The following is a 16873-nucleotide window of genomic DNA, read 5'->3' as shown; positions in this document are numbered from 1 at the left end:
CCAGTTACAGTGGTGCAAGTTCTGAATATCCCATGGACTTGAGATTAGTGCACAGAAGGGAGATTGAAATTTCTTCTTTTTTCAGCATAAAGGTAAACTGAATAGTTAATTTAATTTCTAATCTTGACAGCAGATTATTAACATGCCTGAAACATTAATTATTGCGGGGTGAGAGTTTTGGAGTTGATACTTTCAATTGTCTCTTCATAGCGTCTAAACTAAAAGTTCTGACAGCAGCTAGAGTCAAACCCTGTATTAGAGCTACCACTGAAATTCAGATCCAGATTTGTAGTCTGCAATTCAATTACATCCCAGCTCCAAAATCCAAAGAAGTGAGCTGCTCATTTGCACTTCTACTCAGTCACTGTAGATAGGAAATATCCCCATTTTTTTCTGTTTATTGCTGATGCTATTTAACTTTAAAAGGTAATGGGTAAACAGAAAAAAAAAGAGAGAATGTATTGCTGAGATAATTACAAGAAGAGGCTATTCCCATTAACAGAGCTTAAATTATATGATTAGACTTCCATTATTTTCCTCACTGTTGCCTAGGAAATCTTGACTGGCTTTGGAGGAATTATTTTAGCTTTTATTTCCTCCTTTTTCTTATCTTGTCTGAATAATTCCTTAATACCAGCAATAATAAAAGCACTATTAAATACTCAGAGACCCCAGCTGGATTCCACCATAGTAAGCATCCTACATCCACTTGCTGTGACTCACCGTTGCTTTAAGCCACCCTAAGCACATATGGCCACAAAAATTGGCAGCCTCACCCAAGGCCATGCTGCTCTGCCCTTCCTTTGCTGTTATAATTTGGGACTATGGAACCTCACTGTGATCTTGCTAAACCCCAAACCGATCTTGCTAAAGAAGAAGAGGAGAGGAAGAAGATTAAAATTCAGGCAAATCATTTAGATGACTGCCCAATGCAAAAAAAAAAAAAAAAAAAAAAAAACACCAAACCAAACAACCAAAAAAAAAAACCAGCATGAAAGAGAGGAGGAAGATGTGCGGGTGCAGGTGGAGGGTTGTCATACTGCAGTCCAGTAGACCAGTTTGATCAGTTAAGAGCAACTGCGAGATCACAGGTCTAACAAATGAACATCTTATTCAAATATCTGCCAGACTGAACAGATCAAGAAAAAGTGCTGATTTCCCCTTGAAAGGAACTGAAGTACATGCAGACCTGACTTTGGCCCCGCCTGGCTGTGTCTAATCCTAGTTACCTTCACTGGGCCTCATCCTGACCCTGACCCCAACTCACGGGCTCATGTCCCCATCTCCATGGAGGTACCTGATGCCCTGGGCCGGAGGCTGCTCCCAGCTGCCCCCCATCCTGCTCCAGAGGTGGGATTCAGCTCAAGATTAAGACACTCAATTTTGATGTCTACATACAGGTGTCTAAACAAGCAGGAGGTGTTTCCACTCCCATTGTCAGTACAGATACAACCAACGCAGTCAGTAGAGTCATGCCAGGATCATTCTGCCAGCTGGCACAGTTTGGCCACCTGCATGATTTAAACTCTCCTAGCCTCCAAAATGAGATGGGTGGATCCAAACTCCCTATTGGAAAAATTCTTTGGTCTGTGCTAATTCACCTGAGCCTAAAAGATTTTGTGAGAGTATCACCTTGACCTCAGCCAAAACCATGCTACAGCCCTGGGATCTGGCATTGTTTTATTTCCTAGAATAGATGTTCCTTAGATGTCAACCTTAAGAGGAGATGAATTGCTCTCCAAGCTCCATTGACTGTATTAACTAAGAGTTTGATTCAAGTACTCAGCCATAAGTGTCTAGTGCCACTTGTGGGATATTCCATCAAAAGAGTGCACGTCTCTTACATGTCCTGTGTCATATCTAATAACCTGACTTGGATATCTTGGATATTTAATAGTATCCAGCATCCTAATAGCACTATGGACCCAGCTGACTCAGTCAAGCCTGTTTTGGGATTTTAGCCATCTAGACATAAACACCTAAATTTATATATATTAATCGAAGAGGAATCCCATGCTAGAGTTCCTGAGCTCACCACTGCTTCCACCACCTCAAGAAGATGAGGACAAAGAGCTCATCCCCACAGGTCCCTCAGTCAGGCATTGTTAATATTGCAGTAACTGAGTTTAAGACAGAGCTGAATGGTTTCTGATTATATACTAGCTGCAATCATCAGACACCGGCTTCTGATGCAGTTGGCGAGAGTAAACTTGAAATGAAGGCTTTGCTGGAGTAAGCAATTCAACACTGTAAAAATTTCTCTCCTTTTATTACATTGTGAGTAGGACCTGACCCTTCAGAGTTACTAACAGCCTGAATCAACCCATCATTATCTTAAATTTAAATGTTGTAGTCAGGTTAGAGACCCACAAGAGGCCATGTGAGTATATCCATCTCTCTTTCTCTCCCCTTGCTTATTCCCACAGAAAACAATATCTAAACATGTTCCCATTCTTCTCATAAAGACCATGGTCTCTAAAATTAGTAGCAATCAAGAAGCAAGGCCCAGAACCAAAGGTGCATGAAATCTAAATAATACTAGGCATCGACTTTGTTCCCACTTAGAGGACATCCGTCTGCAGCAGTGGCTGCTCAGGTTGGACACAGACTGTGGCTACTTCAAACCCACAAAACACTGTTCATCTCAACGTGTTTTAAATGAAAACTTGACTCAGGTCATTCAAGGTTTAGCATTGAAGATGACTCTTCTCACTGCAAAAGCCAAGAGGGAACAGATTGCAGGGGTCCTGAGTGGTGCTAACAAAAGGTCAATTGCCCTTCACAAAGGTACACCAGTTCCTACTGGTCTGTGCCATGCCTATCTTTGAGTTTAGCCTTGATTCTTTAAGTCACCTCATTCCCTAGTTTATTTTGACTGTCTCTTTGCAGTCTCTGTTTTTATATACTTATCCATTATTAGTTCACTTCTCATACTTACTGCTCCACTTCGGATGGTATGTTTTAACTACACCCCTGACACTAGAGTTCAAGCTCTGTGCACCCTTTTTAGTGTACATCTTCCTTAAATGTTTTTTCCAAGTTCTGAGATGTGCTCTCTGCTATTTTCGTTACGTTTCCATCATATTTATGTCTTTCCCTCATTTTGCAGTCTTTATTGTTCTCAGTTAAGTAACTGGGATGGGAAGAAAAAGAGGATAGGTGTGAATTACAACCTTAAATAAAGAGATGACACATGACGAACGTGACTGTTTATGATAGCCTTCCCCAGACCTATCATGCAATGTAATGACGATGACAAAACGATTAAACCAAGATGAAGAGTTGTGAACCAAAGCCAGCTCAAAATTTCAAATCCAAACTCAACCCTAAGGAAAATAAGTTTTTGAAACACCAAATTTACAGACTTTAGGTATTGCAACCCTGTTCACTATTGCAAAAACTCTTTGCCAAAGGCATACCAAAATTGGAGAGAACCTCAGAGCTGTGTTAAGTGATTAAATTCTTATCCTTTCTGAAGTCAATGAGCCATTAACTTCAAGGGTGCCATAATTTCTTTCCTGGTGCTTTTTGTACATGCACTGATATGGTTTTGAAGAAAGGTAGCTATTCTGTGACAAACTATGAGTTAACAGAGCTCCTGGCTTGGCTTTACACTAGAAGGAAATTCTGTGCAGTGGTATCTCTTTTACCCCACGGGAGTATTGTACCTCACTGCTAAAAAGCTTTATAACAAAATGTAGGAGATAGTATAAATAGGCTCAGTGATGCTACTAGGTCAGTCAAAAAATAACTAACTCTTTCAAAGGTGGCTGGACAGTACCACATATCTGTACATCTTGCTCGCTTTTTTGGTCTTTTGTTATTGCTAATTTCAAAAGGCATCTATTTGTCCTGTGAGTAGATATGTTTAGCAAAGAAATTACAAGCAGCTACCACCGAGCACAGCTGTTCATTGTCATCATTGATAGCAACAAATATAATCAGTCCAAAGCAAGATCACTCCTCTAAGGGGAAAGTATATTTAGCTATCATTCAAAATCCTCAGCCTGATATCCTTGATAGTTCAGTAACACTGTTTTGCCAGTGGGGCTGATAGAAGTTTCTTTGTTGTGATGGATGCATTTGCCATTACTCACCATACCGGTTCTCCCCTCCCCTCCAGCTGTTTTACTGTGGTACAATATCCAAAACCCATGAATCTTGCAGTATCCTAGCAGCCCAGTCTGTAACATTCCAGCTTGACAAAATTAGAGCTAATAATTCAAACAAGCTAAAACATCAAATGAGAAAGAGTCAAAGGAGACTTTTCATTAGAGGCATTGACTATTGGGAAACCTGAGAGATAAATGGTGATCCAGTAATCATCCTTGTCAAATCAGAAAGTGTCAATGTATTGATTGCATCATTATAATTTAATTAATTACAGTTGTATCTCTCTAGATACTTAACTTATAGCTTGATATTAGGACTCATTTTTCTTGCCAAAAAGATGATCTTTTGTTTCAAGGCCCTCAGAAGTTTGTTTTGTTTAGGGTTTTTTTTTCAATATAAATTGCATGTTTTGCAAAAGGATGCTGACCTGGAAAATGGATCTCTGCTTATCCATGCAAACAGATACAATATCTCTGCAAATTTCCAGTCTGCCAGCTCCTTCTGAGATATTTCTGTGAACCATAGCTAGAAGAAAAAGAGCTTTGCATCTGTTTCATTGGAATCAGAATCACAATATATTCCATGTTGTGATGGAGTCTAATGACTGCATTTGTGATGTGCCTGTTGGTAAGCAAGGAACTGGACTGGGAAAGCCAACTCAGTCCACATGATCCAGCAGGTGGTCACAGCTTTATAGAAAAATTAATTTCAATGATCTAGAAATCAAGCACCAACCTCCTGATAACATATATACACAGTAATTACAAGATCAAGCTGCCTTTTTAGTTTTAGCTTGCTACCTAAGATCACTGTCTGAATGTCTCTCACCTAAAGGCAACAGCAATAGGAAAACTAAGAGTGCGCTGCATTAAATGTAACATTTCAGAACAGAAGCTCCATGTGAGGTGGAGGGTTTGGGAGTTGTTATTGCCATTGTTTTAATGAATGGATTTTTTAATTTATTTACTTGGTTAGTGTTGTTATATTTGATAGAGATGATGTCTGATTTTTGCATCATCTCATCACTCGTTTATTTCCACAGGCCCATTTATACATATATGGAAATACTGGGAGGATTAGGCATCTTTTCTAAGCTCTTTCAGGAAAACAACTGCAGATGCAACCAGCTTGGGTGTCTGAATAGACAGGGCAGCATTCTATTCCACAAGCTGTTTTCTCTTTCCATGATGTTATGACATCACTTATATATCTTGTTCTTATTTAAAGCTAATGTGTTTTCCACTTTTATCTTTGAAGGTGTCTTCATAATTAATATGGAGTAAATAGGATGAAATCTCATTTTGGATCATATCTACTGGTACATCAGAGCAATCATTAAGAAGTCCAACATTGTTAGGCTTCTCAGGCTAATTTTTTTTTTTTTTCAGTAATGTAAAAGAGCATTTGGAGAAGAAAACAAAAATACATAATTCTCTAACATTGAAAGGTATAGGTCTTTTACAGGTGCATATAATTTTGACTTTTTTTACACATGGGACATGATTAACACATGATTAGGTCTCTTTGTATTGTTTTTTTAAGGTAAAATTGTTTTCAGTGTTTGATTTCAGGCCCACAGTGAAACACAAAAAGATCAAGAGAACAGATATTTTAAATTGCCAGGTTCAGCTGTGAAGATCGTGTTGCCTTGTGGTTCTGCCTCAGCAAAGAGGATCACATTAGCAAACTGTCTCAAATCACTACTTACCTACACATTCCCTCATCTGGGATTCATTCACAGCTTATTCCACCTGCAGTATACTTACATCTCTTGGAGGCTGAGTCCAGTTAGCCTGCAACATTGATAACTTCACGTGCAGAAGCCATACTCGATCTTAGCTCTGTGCAGTAAGAGTGCAGAAACCATGAAGTCTGAATTGAAAAACATCCCTTTCTCCCCAGTGTAAATGCCGGACAATCCTGTTTGCTGGCAGAGGAAGAGAATGATTATCCTTTGAAGGATGCAGCCTAAGAAACCACAGCCATGCAAACAGTTTGATAGCAGAGGCACCAGAGGTTCAGAAAAACATATGCGTAATTCATTGTCTCTAGTTGCAAAACCTCACCAAGGCACATATTTCTGCTTCCTGATCGCTACCTCTTGAAAAAAGCACATACAAATTGTTTCATCCCTAAAGCCAGGGACACAACACTCTGTGGTGCTTCAATCAGAACACGGTGTGCAACAGGAGCTGAATAAAGACACTTTTTGTCTGTGTTGAACATATATCTATGACTTGCATTAGAAAAAGGCATTGTGTGTTTTCAAAGAACAGTAAGACAGACGCTTCTGAATCCAGAGCTTTACAATACCACCTCCCGTCACTTTCATCAATCTGTTAATATCTCTGTGTTTTCTTTCTTTTTTATAATATAGTACAACTTGTATAATAATAATAATTACCTCACAAGAAAGATATGAGGCTTAATTAAATAAAAGCTGATTATCAGAAACTCAGAGCATGTGCAGAGCCTGTTTGCTATAGCTTTTCTGCTGTTAAGCTTTTCTGCAGATCAAGCCTGAGCTGTACAAGAAGTGATATGAATCATCTGTATCAAAAGAAGTATGACTCATTCAAGGCAGAGCCATCCAAGACCACAGATGAGGCATTATTTTGCTAATGAGAGATTTATAGAGGAGACATAGGGAGAAGGATCTCCTGGTTCTTTTAACCTAGCCCCTATTCTAGGCCCCTACACAATCTCCTTAAAAATGTACATAATCTTCACTTGAACATCTTGACTGAAAAGGACTAGCCAGCAATTCATAGAAGATAGAAAGCAGATGAGCCTCAGTCATTTTTACACCTAAACTCAAACCAGACTTCATCAAGTTCCTCTAATGTTCTTTTACTGCTGGTTGCAAGCTGGGACTGGAAGTAGAATGCCAAAGCATCCCAAAGACAGGGAGCATTTGAGATGGGATGAGAAGCAGATGTTGAAGAAATCTCTGAAGAGATGATCTTCTCACAGAAATATCAGACCTTTTTTGCACAATTCAAGTCCAAGACTTCAACAAACAGGTGTCTACAGCCTCCACTCCAAAAGAGCTCTGTTTATAATATCTCTTGTGTCATATCCAACAGCTCCATAGTCATTTGAGATATCCTGGAGCACCTCAGAGGGATCATAACCAACACACGTGTCACTAACTCAAGTCCTCAATGTACCTTGATTTTACCTGCCCAAACTGAAGATAGGTTAAAAGAGACCCATAGTTTAAAGTACTGGTGGTCAGCATTTGTTTGAAAATCATGACCCTTTCATTAGTCGCCTTTAAGAAGAGGGCCTACACAAATATTCAAGTATCGAAAAAAAATTCAAGGAGCCTCAAGAGAGATGTAGTTTTCAAGGAAAGGCAATGGGCTTTTGCAGCCCTCTGAAAATCCCACCATTCATCTAGCGTATAATCTTTGACAGCAGCGCCTTGCTACCCCACTGGATTTCAGCATGATTTAATTGATGTTCAGCAGCTTTGAAAAGATCCTCAGACAGCAGGGAGAGAGAGGGGCAGATATTATAATGCGAGTGGAGTTGAGAAGGGACCAAGATCTATCCCTCTCATGTGTCACTGCCTTTCTTTGTGATCTTAAATAGGATGTTGGGCCTGAATCCTTGATATGCTTTAATTTCCATGGAATGTAAGCATCATACTGCCATCAGCAACGTCTAGTTGTGAAGATAACTACACTGAAGATTGTCCAGCTTCTGTGGTGAGAAGTCATACATGACGATTGCAAATCAAACATGGTCAAATAGAGAAACTCATTGTATTGCCTCATTGAAAAAATAGAACCCATAGGTGGGATTCATCTTACCTGAGGATGTTTAAAGCCTTGATGACTGAAGTCATACGAGCACGCTTAAAGGTATAGTGATCACCTGCAGTAATAACTGCAAGATCGCTAACAAAGAGAGGAAAATAGGCACTTTCAAAGAGTCGTTCATTTCAGCTATGTTAAATTCTTATTTTAGGTCTATTTGTCTCAGGAATTACCCGTCTTCTCCACTGCATACAAAGGGAATCCAGAACAATCTCCTTAGATTTAGACTTCTAACTTGTAGTCACCTAAATTTCACCTTAAAAAAGCACTGAGGCTTAATTTAACATTTTTAACTCTAACCAGAAAGCTGGATGGAAGCATCTTCTGGCAGAATATTTACAATAAGATTTTTGTTCATTAAAAACTACTTTTTTTTTTAAGAAAAAATAACAATTTTAAGAATGAATGCATTACATTTTACGTTTTATGGGTCTACAAGGAGATAACAGAACATAGCATTTTGACTAAAGAGGTTTTTTAAGGGCAATCAAACCAAATGGATATTAAATGAGGATACTGTAAACACATTCATAAAATATTATTTCTTTCTACATGTGCACTATCTTTATTGTTGCCATATACCTGAGTATTAGCATTTTTGCCTCTAACTCTTACAAAATCTCAGAGTGCTTTACAGTGATTAATTAATTAATTATAGCTCAAACTCATTCTCTTGGATAGAAAACTACCTGATGGGTTCCCTGAGGCACAGAGTCCCTTATGGTTAGAGAACAAGTGGGTGGAAAAATTAAATCTGTTTGCCTCCTGCTTTACCCCCAAGAAGACACATAGTGCACCACAGAGCTTAGGCTACAATTTTTCATCCCAACCTGTTTGACCAGTTACCTGTGGATATCTGAGGCTGCAAGCCACCATGGCAGCTGATAGGAATGTTCATGAAATGAAGAGCGGCTTCATACTCCACCAAGAACATGGTTTTAAAATAAATAAATGCTTCACTCCCATTTATTAAAGCCAAAAGGAATTTGGAGACAAACTTAAATTTCATTTCTTAAAGTGGAGATTTCTCAATAGACTTGTGTTGCTTATATTTCTGAAGAACACACAAAGCTCGTATCACTAACACCTATTAACAGTGGCACTAATCACACATAAATATGAGTTAGGCACCTGGATCAAACCAGTCATCCAGCTTCCATTTGTGGGTTCAGTGCAAAGGAGGTAGGAACCTCCAGACAGTGATTCATTCAGTCCTAAAACAGGTTGCTAGTTGATTAACCAGGACTAGGTGTCTAATCTATAGACAACCAACATGAAGTGAGCTTAATCCCTTCATAAACAGTCAGCTACTGCTATAATACAAGTCTTACCCAAATTAAATCAGTCTCTTTTAGTACCAAGTCAACCAGACCGCTTGTTTCAAGCCCAAATAAACATCTCCAGTAACAACGAAAACCAAATGTGAGAATTACCAACATAAACACTCATTTCGATGAAAAAATAAATGCCTGTTTTCTAAGGCTGTTTGGCTTAAATCAAACACCCAGCTAACCTTTGAACCAGTGTTGGGAAGTTTCCATTCCAATGAGAGCTTTAGGAATGCGTGCCAACAACCTACACTCCATCCCCGGTTGGCAGGAGGTTGGCAGGGATACAAAAAAACATGTTAACAATGATGCTTTTTTCTATATATACAGTAAACCTTATGTGTATCAACACACTTGTTTAAACAGCTTTTTGAATCTGACTCACAATCTTCATGAATACATAAAAAGTTCCAGATGTTAAAATGTCCCAGGACGTGCATTTTAACCAACTTTGTTCTGCATTTGTAGCCTAACATGCAAAGGGGGCATATTGATTAGAATTACTGGCATACTTACTGCTTCAGTTTTCCTGCTTCCTACTGAGTGGTATTTGCCATGGAATGACTAGTCTTTGTGCTATTTATTCCTAGCACGGTACTCTTGGGATCCTGGATGCTTTGGAAATTCCCTTTGCATCAGTAGCTGGAGAGTTGAAAAAAGAAGAAAAAAAAGCAGTCTGAGACTTTGCAGGTGCAATAAAGGAGAGGTCGAGGGGAGGAAGAGAAGGGAGTGAGAGAGAAAAGCTGTTTCCCCTTCTCTACCATTACACAGAGATCAGGTAGTGATCAGGTAATGCACAGGTCTGCGTCCAGGAAAGAGAACTGTTCAGCTGCAGTTCACCATTGGCATGTCCATTGCAAAGCCCTTCGTACTGGTGCAAAGTCACCGTTTACTTTAACTCTTACCCTTTATTAAATTTAAGACTCAGAATCCCCTGTAGCCATTTGCTTTTATTAACAGTGAGCATGTGTGTACCGCCAGAAAATCCAAGGCCTAGGAGAAATAGACTGCAGAATGTTACAGCTCCAGAGAAAGCCCATTAGAAGCAAGGTATCCTGGATGATTTGCATGGGAATTATCATAAAGGCTTAGTGGAGCTTAAAAAACAGATTTTGTGACTGTTTCTGACCTTACTTGCATTGATGTTATACCAGTGCTGCTTTGCTGATTTCAGTTTAGCTACTTCTGAACATGAATAAATACAGTTTAGGTGCATTTTTCTGAGGTGCCCTCATTATTCTGTTTTTAAAAATTATGAAGCACTTAGCTCCAGGTCCATAAAAGCTTGACGGAGCCTGTGCTTCTCTGCACTTAGATCCAGATCTTAGAACCTTATCCAGATCATTTGCTACAAACACCCAAAACAGGCATCACAAAAAGCAGCAGGTACTCACTCGCTGGCGTGATCCAAATGATGACATTTAGGCTACTTGACAACTCAGCAGGCACCATCAGGACTGATAAAGAGCTCTCCAGGGACTATGTACATGTTTTATTCTATGACTTTTCAGTGCACAGTGCATACATGTTGACAGGAGCAGGAGTCGTCCATCCCAGGGCACAAGCCAGCTGCAGAGCTTTTTTTCTTCTTGTTCCACTGGTCCCATAAATTTTGCATTCCTCCCTGCAGAACAGCTTATGCCTGGTGGTAGGAACTGAGGATAAGTCCCTATTTCCTTCCTTTTCCTCCTTCACCCTAAATCTTAGGCTATAGAATAGCTTGTTATGTGGAAGATCCCTTCTGTGCAGGAGGATCAATGTCTTCCTCAGGGCCATGACATTTTAGCTGAACTCACTCTGGCAGAGTTCGGAATGATCTGTGAAAGTCTGGCTTTTGGGGACATGACACCACGAGTCAGGCAGGTAGTTAGCTCAGCAGAGACACACATAACTAACTGAGGGTATCGTTTAGAGATAAATGAGAGGTGGGCAGTGGTCAGGTGGTAGGAGCTACACAAACTTGGCTACAACATTGGGTGCACGGGATTTTTCAGGGCCGGGGTGGGACAATATAACTTACATTTGGCCTCTTAACTGGAGCTTCTGAGGTATCAGATTAAAATTAAATATAGGTGTGAGCTGGCACCCTCTCTATGCTCCACTGACAGTGTTGACTACTTCCCATAGTAGGACGTTTAATAGTTGGAGAGCCCAAAGGTACCTGCGTGTTGAAAACAACATTTAAGTGCCTTAACCTCTAACTAAATCCCACCTCTCTTTATCTCTGAATGATACTTTATGTATCTGCATGCTTGGTTTCATCTGGCACTGGACTGTAGGCACTGCCTAAATACAGGCATAAGATTTAGGTATTATCCAAGTAGTGGGAACGTGGCCTCATGCCCCATGAATTTGGCTAATGGTGGCAGAGAAAGGACAGATGATGGAGAATACTGTAGCAATATAATTAATGCTTAAAGACTGGAGATGTACAAAAGCTTGAGTAGCTCAAAGCCTTTGGCTTTCTAATATTTAGATTAGCAATCTAACCTCATGCATCTCAAACACTTAAGCAATTTATTCAGATTGGAGATATTAACCTGGAAGCACAGGAAGAGTGAATTCACCTCGCCTAACTTTAACCATCAGAAAGTTAGACATCTGTCTACACTATTTAATCAGTTCCTCTTATAGTCAGTGAAGAAAAACACAAACCTCTAGAAATGGCCTAATCTATCCTAGTATAAGTGAGATGAACTGCTCACTGAAGGATCCTGTCTGCTTCCATTGACTATTGAGAGATGATCAACAGCTTAGACAACTAGCTTAGATTAGGTACCTACCGTCTAGACATTTAACATTACATGAGACTAATCTACCCCCCAGATATTCAGTATCTCTTTAGAAATCTCGTGAGTGTTGTTGCAGTAACAAATACTGCTTTTTCATATTTATGCTTCCCAGAAGCAAGTTTTGATTTGCTAGCGTATCTCTTTTTCTTCAACAACGATTCATTGTCATTCTCCTCTTCCCCTGTTTAAACATATGTATATGCATATGTATATGCATACATATAGTATACATATGAACTAATTGTATCTGCCTATGTAATGCAGCATGCATGTATTTTATTTTGGTTTTGGGTTTGATTTTTATTTTGGTTTTGTTTGGTTTCTTATGAACAGAAAACTGGGAAATCTGACAAAGTTGCCAAGTTTCTTCATCTGAATTCTAGGCATGGTATACTTTTTGTGTTAACTATTGACCATGGGAAAATTCTGCAATTTAAAAGCCTTACCAAATTATTATTAATTTTATATGCTTAAGGGTTATTTTAAAACCACAGTCTCCCAGGTGCTGCAGTTAGCTTGTCCTGGGATACTCAAGTCACGTTAACCTTTGAACCTGTCTCATCTTTTTTTCCAAACTTAGTCAGCTGAGGCTTTTAAAGTTCATACTTAAAATTAACCTCTTGTCTGTCGAGTCTTATAAATGCTCTAATCTATACCTTGTGGTTCTGACCACAGTCAGTGACTGTCAGCTGCACAGCTGAAATAATCAGCTTCTTTCACCATTTGAAACCAGAAGAAGAAAAAAAAAAAGAAAAAAAAGCAAACAATACATATACAGTCTGTATATATCCTAATAATGTCAGATGGGCTTATTTGCAGGAAAATAAATTACTAGATAAATAGCTTGCTTGGATACTAAACAGATTAGCCTTTCATGCCATTTAAAGGAAGAAAACTACTTTGTAACAGGAAAATTATTTTTATATCTCCTATCTCACCTGGTGCATTTCCCTTCCATTCTACTGATAATTTCAACATACTTTTTATGAAGAGCAATTCCAGACCCCATTATTGTTCCAAGCTCTGACATTCACATAGGAAATGAAAAACTGCCCTAACCTTCCTCCCTGCTCATAAAGTCCTGGAAGAAGTGGATAAGACCACAGAATCTTTTGACTTAGGGTACAATTTTTTCTGCATTTGCATAAATCCCCCAGGCAGGCAGGAAGAGACAATATTTCAAACCCAATCCCAAATATTTCATTTGGAGCGGTTATCTCATAATTACAGAGCTGCTGCCAATTAGCAAAAAGAGAAACCTGTAGAATAATTTTGTGCTGTTAGACATGGAGGAAGGGATGGGGCTGGTGGACTTTAACATGTATTGTTTGTAGATATGCAGTCCTGAACTAAAACGGGCAGTCCCACAGAGTGACCGATGATTTCTTTGCCTGGAGGGTACACATACCTTGTACACATCGATCGAAACACCTCTTCCTCTTGAAGATGTTTTCTGTTGTGGGACAACCATTGCTGCCACAGTGATTTAATAGAACAATGCAATATTATAGGCAATCTGAGGCACAGACTTTATTCACCCACCAAAAATGCACTGAGAATTTAGAGATAATATAATTATCTTTGGCAGAGGATTAGTGTCCACATGCCGAACTTCCCTGGAAGCCTGACGGTTGCAGAGAAAAAAAAGGTTTTCCTTTAACATCACCTGAAACACAGCAGCTGCAATAGCAGGCACCCCCAATGTCCTGTGGGTCCAGAATACAGTGAGATGAAGAGGATTACCTTTGGGCCATCTGCAGCTCCCACTGAGAAAATTCCTCTTAAAACATCTCAGAATCCCCACTCTCTCACCAGAGGGTCGAACTTTGTGATTTAAGGTCATTGCTACCTCATGTCTTATTCTTGAAGGTTTCTAACCCACTTGTTTGTTCGTCTGCACACATGCTACTTAGGTTTGTAGAACTGATAAGAACACAGGCTGCTCAAGTCTTTTATAGATGAACACAAGGTAAGGAGAGGATGGGGCAGGAAGTAAAACTGAAGAACTCTTCCACCTCCATGATATTTTTACCATTTATGAAGCAGACATGTTCTGCGATATCTCTCTAAATAAAGAACCTCTGCAGTGTTTTTGCAAGTGACAAAGTCCCTGGACAGGAGGTCAGGGTTCCCTTTGAAAAAGTGATTACTGGCCTTTTGGCCAAACAGAAGTGTAAAGGATTATCTCACCTGGTATAAAAGGTCCACTCATCACTTCTCAGACTCAGGCATGACGAAGACACCTCTCAAAGCATGGCTATATCTACAACAGGTTACAAGCGGAGCTGCCATAAGCGTGGGATGTTTCCTATCCTCTGTGCCTCGCTAACAGCTTCAGCGCAGACTCCTTATAGACCACTTATGTGTTCTGATACCACGTGCATGCAAGCACATGGCCTCTAGCTTTTCATGGAGATTCAGGGTCAGAAGGATGAGCAAACATAACCTTCAGTGTCACCTCAAGGCCAACGTGAATGAACAATAAAAATTATCAACTGTTACTGTACGAGATCCCTAATGTAGAAGAAGTACCATGTCACCACTGCTTGACAGTCAGATCACTTATGTTCCAGTCCCAGAGTGCCTGAAATGAGCTGGATCTCTGGATGTGGCTGGATAAGAGATGGGAAAACTCTGTAGTCTCCTGGATACTACAGAGTATATAACTAAGTAGGTTCATTCCTGCAATGGGTTGAGGATGTTGAAGATTATATCCAGTACGAATTTGACAACTACAAATACGTCAAAGCAGGGAGGATAAAAAACTCCTGCTTGTTAGGCCTCCCTATCTAAAGAAAGCCCACCTGTGGGTGCTTCCAGCCCTACCTACAGTGATGGGATTTCTGCCTACTAATTCACCCTATGTGGTTATAATCAGAATTTGACTTGGTTACTTCCAAAACATCCTCTTTTTCCACATACACTCTACAAGGAAAGTTATTTACACAGGAGGATAATAAAATCACATCCTTGAAATAGATCCTATGACACACTGATTCAGACCCATCCCAAATGACGAGGATGCGTCCCACTCTAGAAAAAAATTAAGGAACATGCTGTGTTGCTTTAAGAAGGCAGCAATGTGAATCAATTACTTTACAGTGGACAGCACTGAAGAAACTAAGGCCAGGCCCTGTTCCTACTGAAATCATTTAGAATTTTGCTACTGATTGAAATGAATCAGACTTCATAACTACTTTTCTGAGTACTTAATAGCCAACTCTGTATTTTTATAATGTCTGTATTTAAATGGCTTATTCGTTTAACAACATCTTTTCTCCTTCATTTATGTTACAAATAAACAGAAATTGTTGAGCTGATGCCTAAAAAGGAAAAAAAAATGTAAATATTTGCTACAGTAACAACTAAAAAATAGGATTCACTTCTGGCTCTTCATTTGTTAAGGATAAATTGGGTCCAGTAATTTTTATTGCACTCACTATAAAACAGACCACACACTAGTTTCCTTTAAAAAAATTTAATCAGGGCTTTAAAAACATTTGCGTGGCTCCTAGGATGTGTAGCACCTTAGGATGTACAGAGGGTATCTACTGAAGAGGCTCACCATTTGCCCTCCTGATGTGTTCAAAAAAACACGATTACTGGTACGATTACAAAGAGGTGGGTACTGGAGGCATTGTCTACTGCCGGCCTGACACCAGAAGGTGTGATATTGTCTGCTTTTGCGTCAAAGTCACCCAAATGAAGAATAATCTGCCCCATATGGATACTGATATGACTAGATTGTGCCATTTGGGCCTGGTGCCAAGGAAGTGGGGCCTGATAGCTTCAGGCTGTCTGCTGCAGAGGATGGACATATAACTCCTTATGTTAGAAATATAATTTGAGTTTCCTACTGTTTGGGTCTTTTTTTTTTTTTTTGATGTCCAGAAAGGATCACCAGAATGGACACAACCTGCCATACTTTTCTTCTTTCTTGTGAAGCTTTTCCAATGTCTTTTCCACATCTCAAAGCAAAATGACAGTTGGCTAAATGCCATCCTGCATTTCTTTAATTAGACTATGAAAGCAAAGAAAAAATAAAGTAGAGGGGAAAAAAAAGAAGGAAAAGCAATGAAAATGAGGAAATTAAGATATAGAATAATATCATTAACAAACAGGGAGAAGATTAGAAAATTACTAGGATAGCCTGTAATTTTTTTAACATTTCATTTCAAGTTAGTAGAAGGAACAGAGGAATCAAGATGGAAAGGCAGCTGACCTTACTACTGCTTTTCCTCAGATCCAGGCCACACTTAACCTCTTCCTTGTGCACTGCATCATATCGTTCTGTTACCTGGCAGAGCAATGAGTTAGTTAATGTTGGAAAGCAAGCCAAACAGGTGTTGTTCTATACAAATGCTAAATGTTGTTGTTATGTGAAAACTGCTGCTCCACTGATCTTATAAAATAAAAAGGGACCCTGGCATGGCTGTGGTTGGGGACACAGCCTGAGTGGTCAGGCTGAAGTCACACACATAGTGTTGCATAGGTGCTTAAAGACTCTGCCAAAGCAAGGTTTATAAATGCACATATGGTTTCAAATCATGGGTCATGGCCAGCCTGTGCAAAACTTGCTTGTGTTTCAGCTTTCAGGTTGACCAGGGAGATTTGAGGGAAGGAGGGAATCCTGTCCCTGTTTCTAGCACGGCTGCCAAAAGCTTCTGTTGCAATTTACACCTCCAGAGACCATGGGGGAAAAAAACACCTCACAAATTTTCAGCTGGTGAGTGCATTGGGAAGGCCTCTCCCTGTCTCACTGCCACCATTCACACCCAGAGTTATGGTCTCTAATAACAGTTCACATGGCCTGAGA

The sequence above is a fragment of the Nipponia nippon genome, unplaced genomic scaffold (assembly GCF_047370975.1).
Source record: "Nipponia nippon isolate SJK-2023a ecotype South Korea unplaced genomic scaffold, ASM4737097v1 scaffold_4, whole genome shotgun sequence".
Taxonomy (NCBI): domain Eukaryota; kingdom Metazoa; phylum Chordata; class Aves; order Pelecaniformes; family Threskiornithidae; genus Nipponia; species Nipponia nippon.
Note: the sequence above shows the minus strand (reverse complement) of the source record.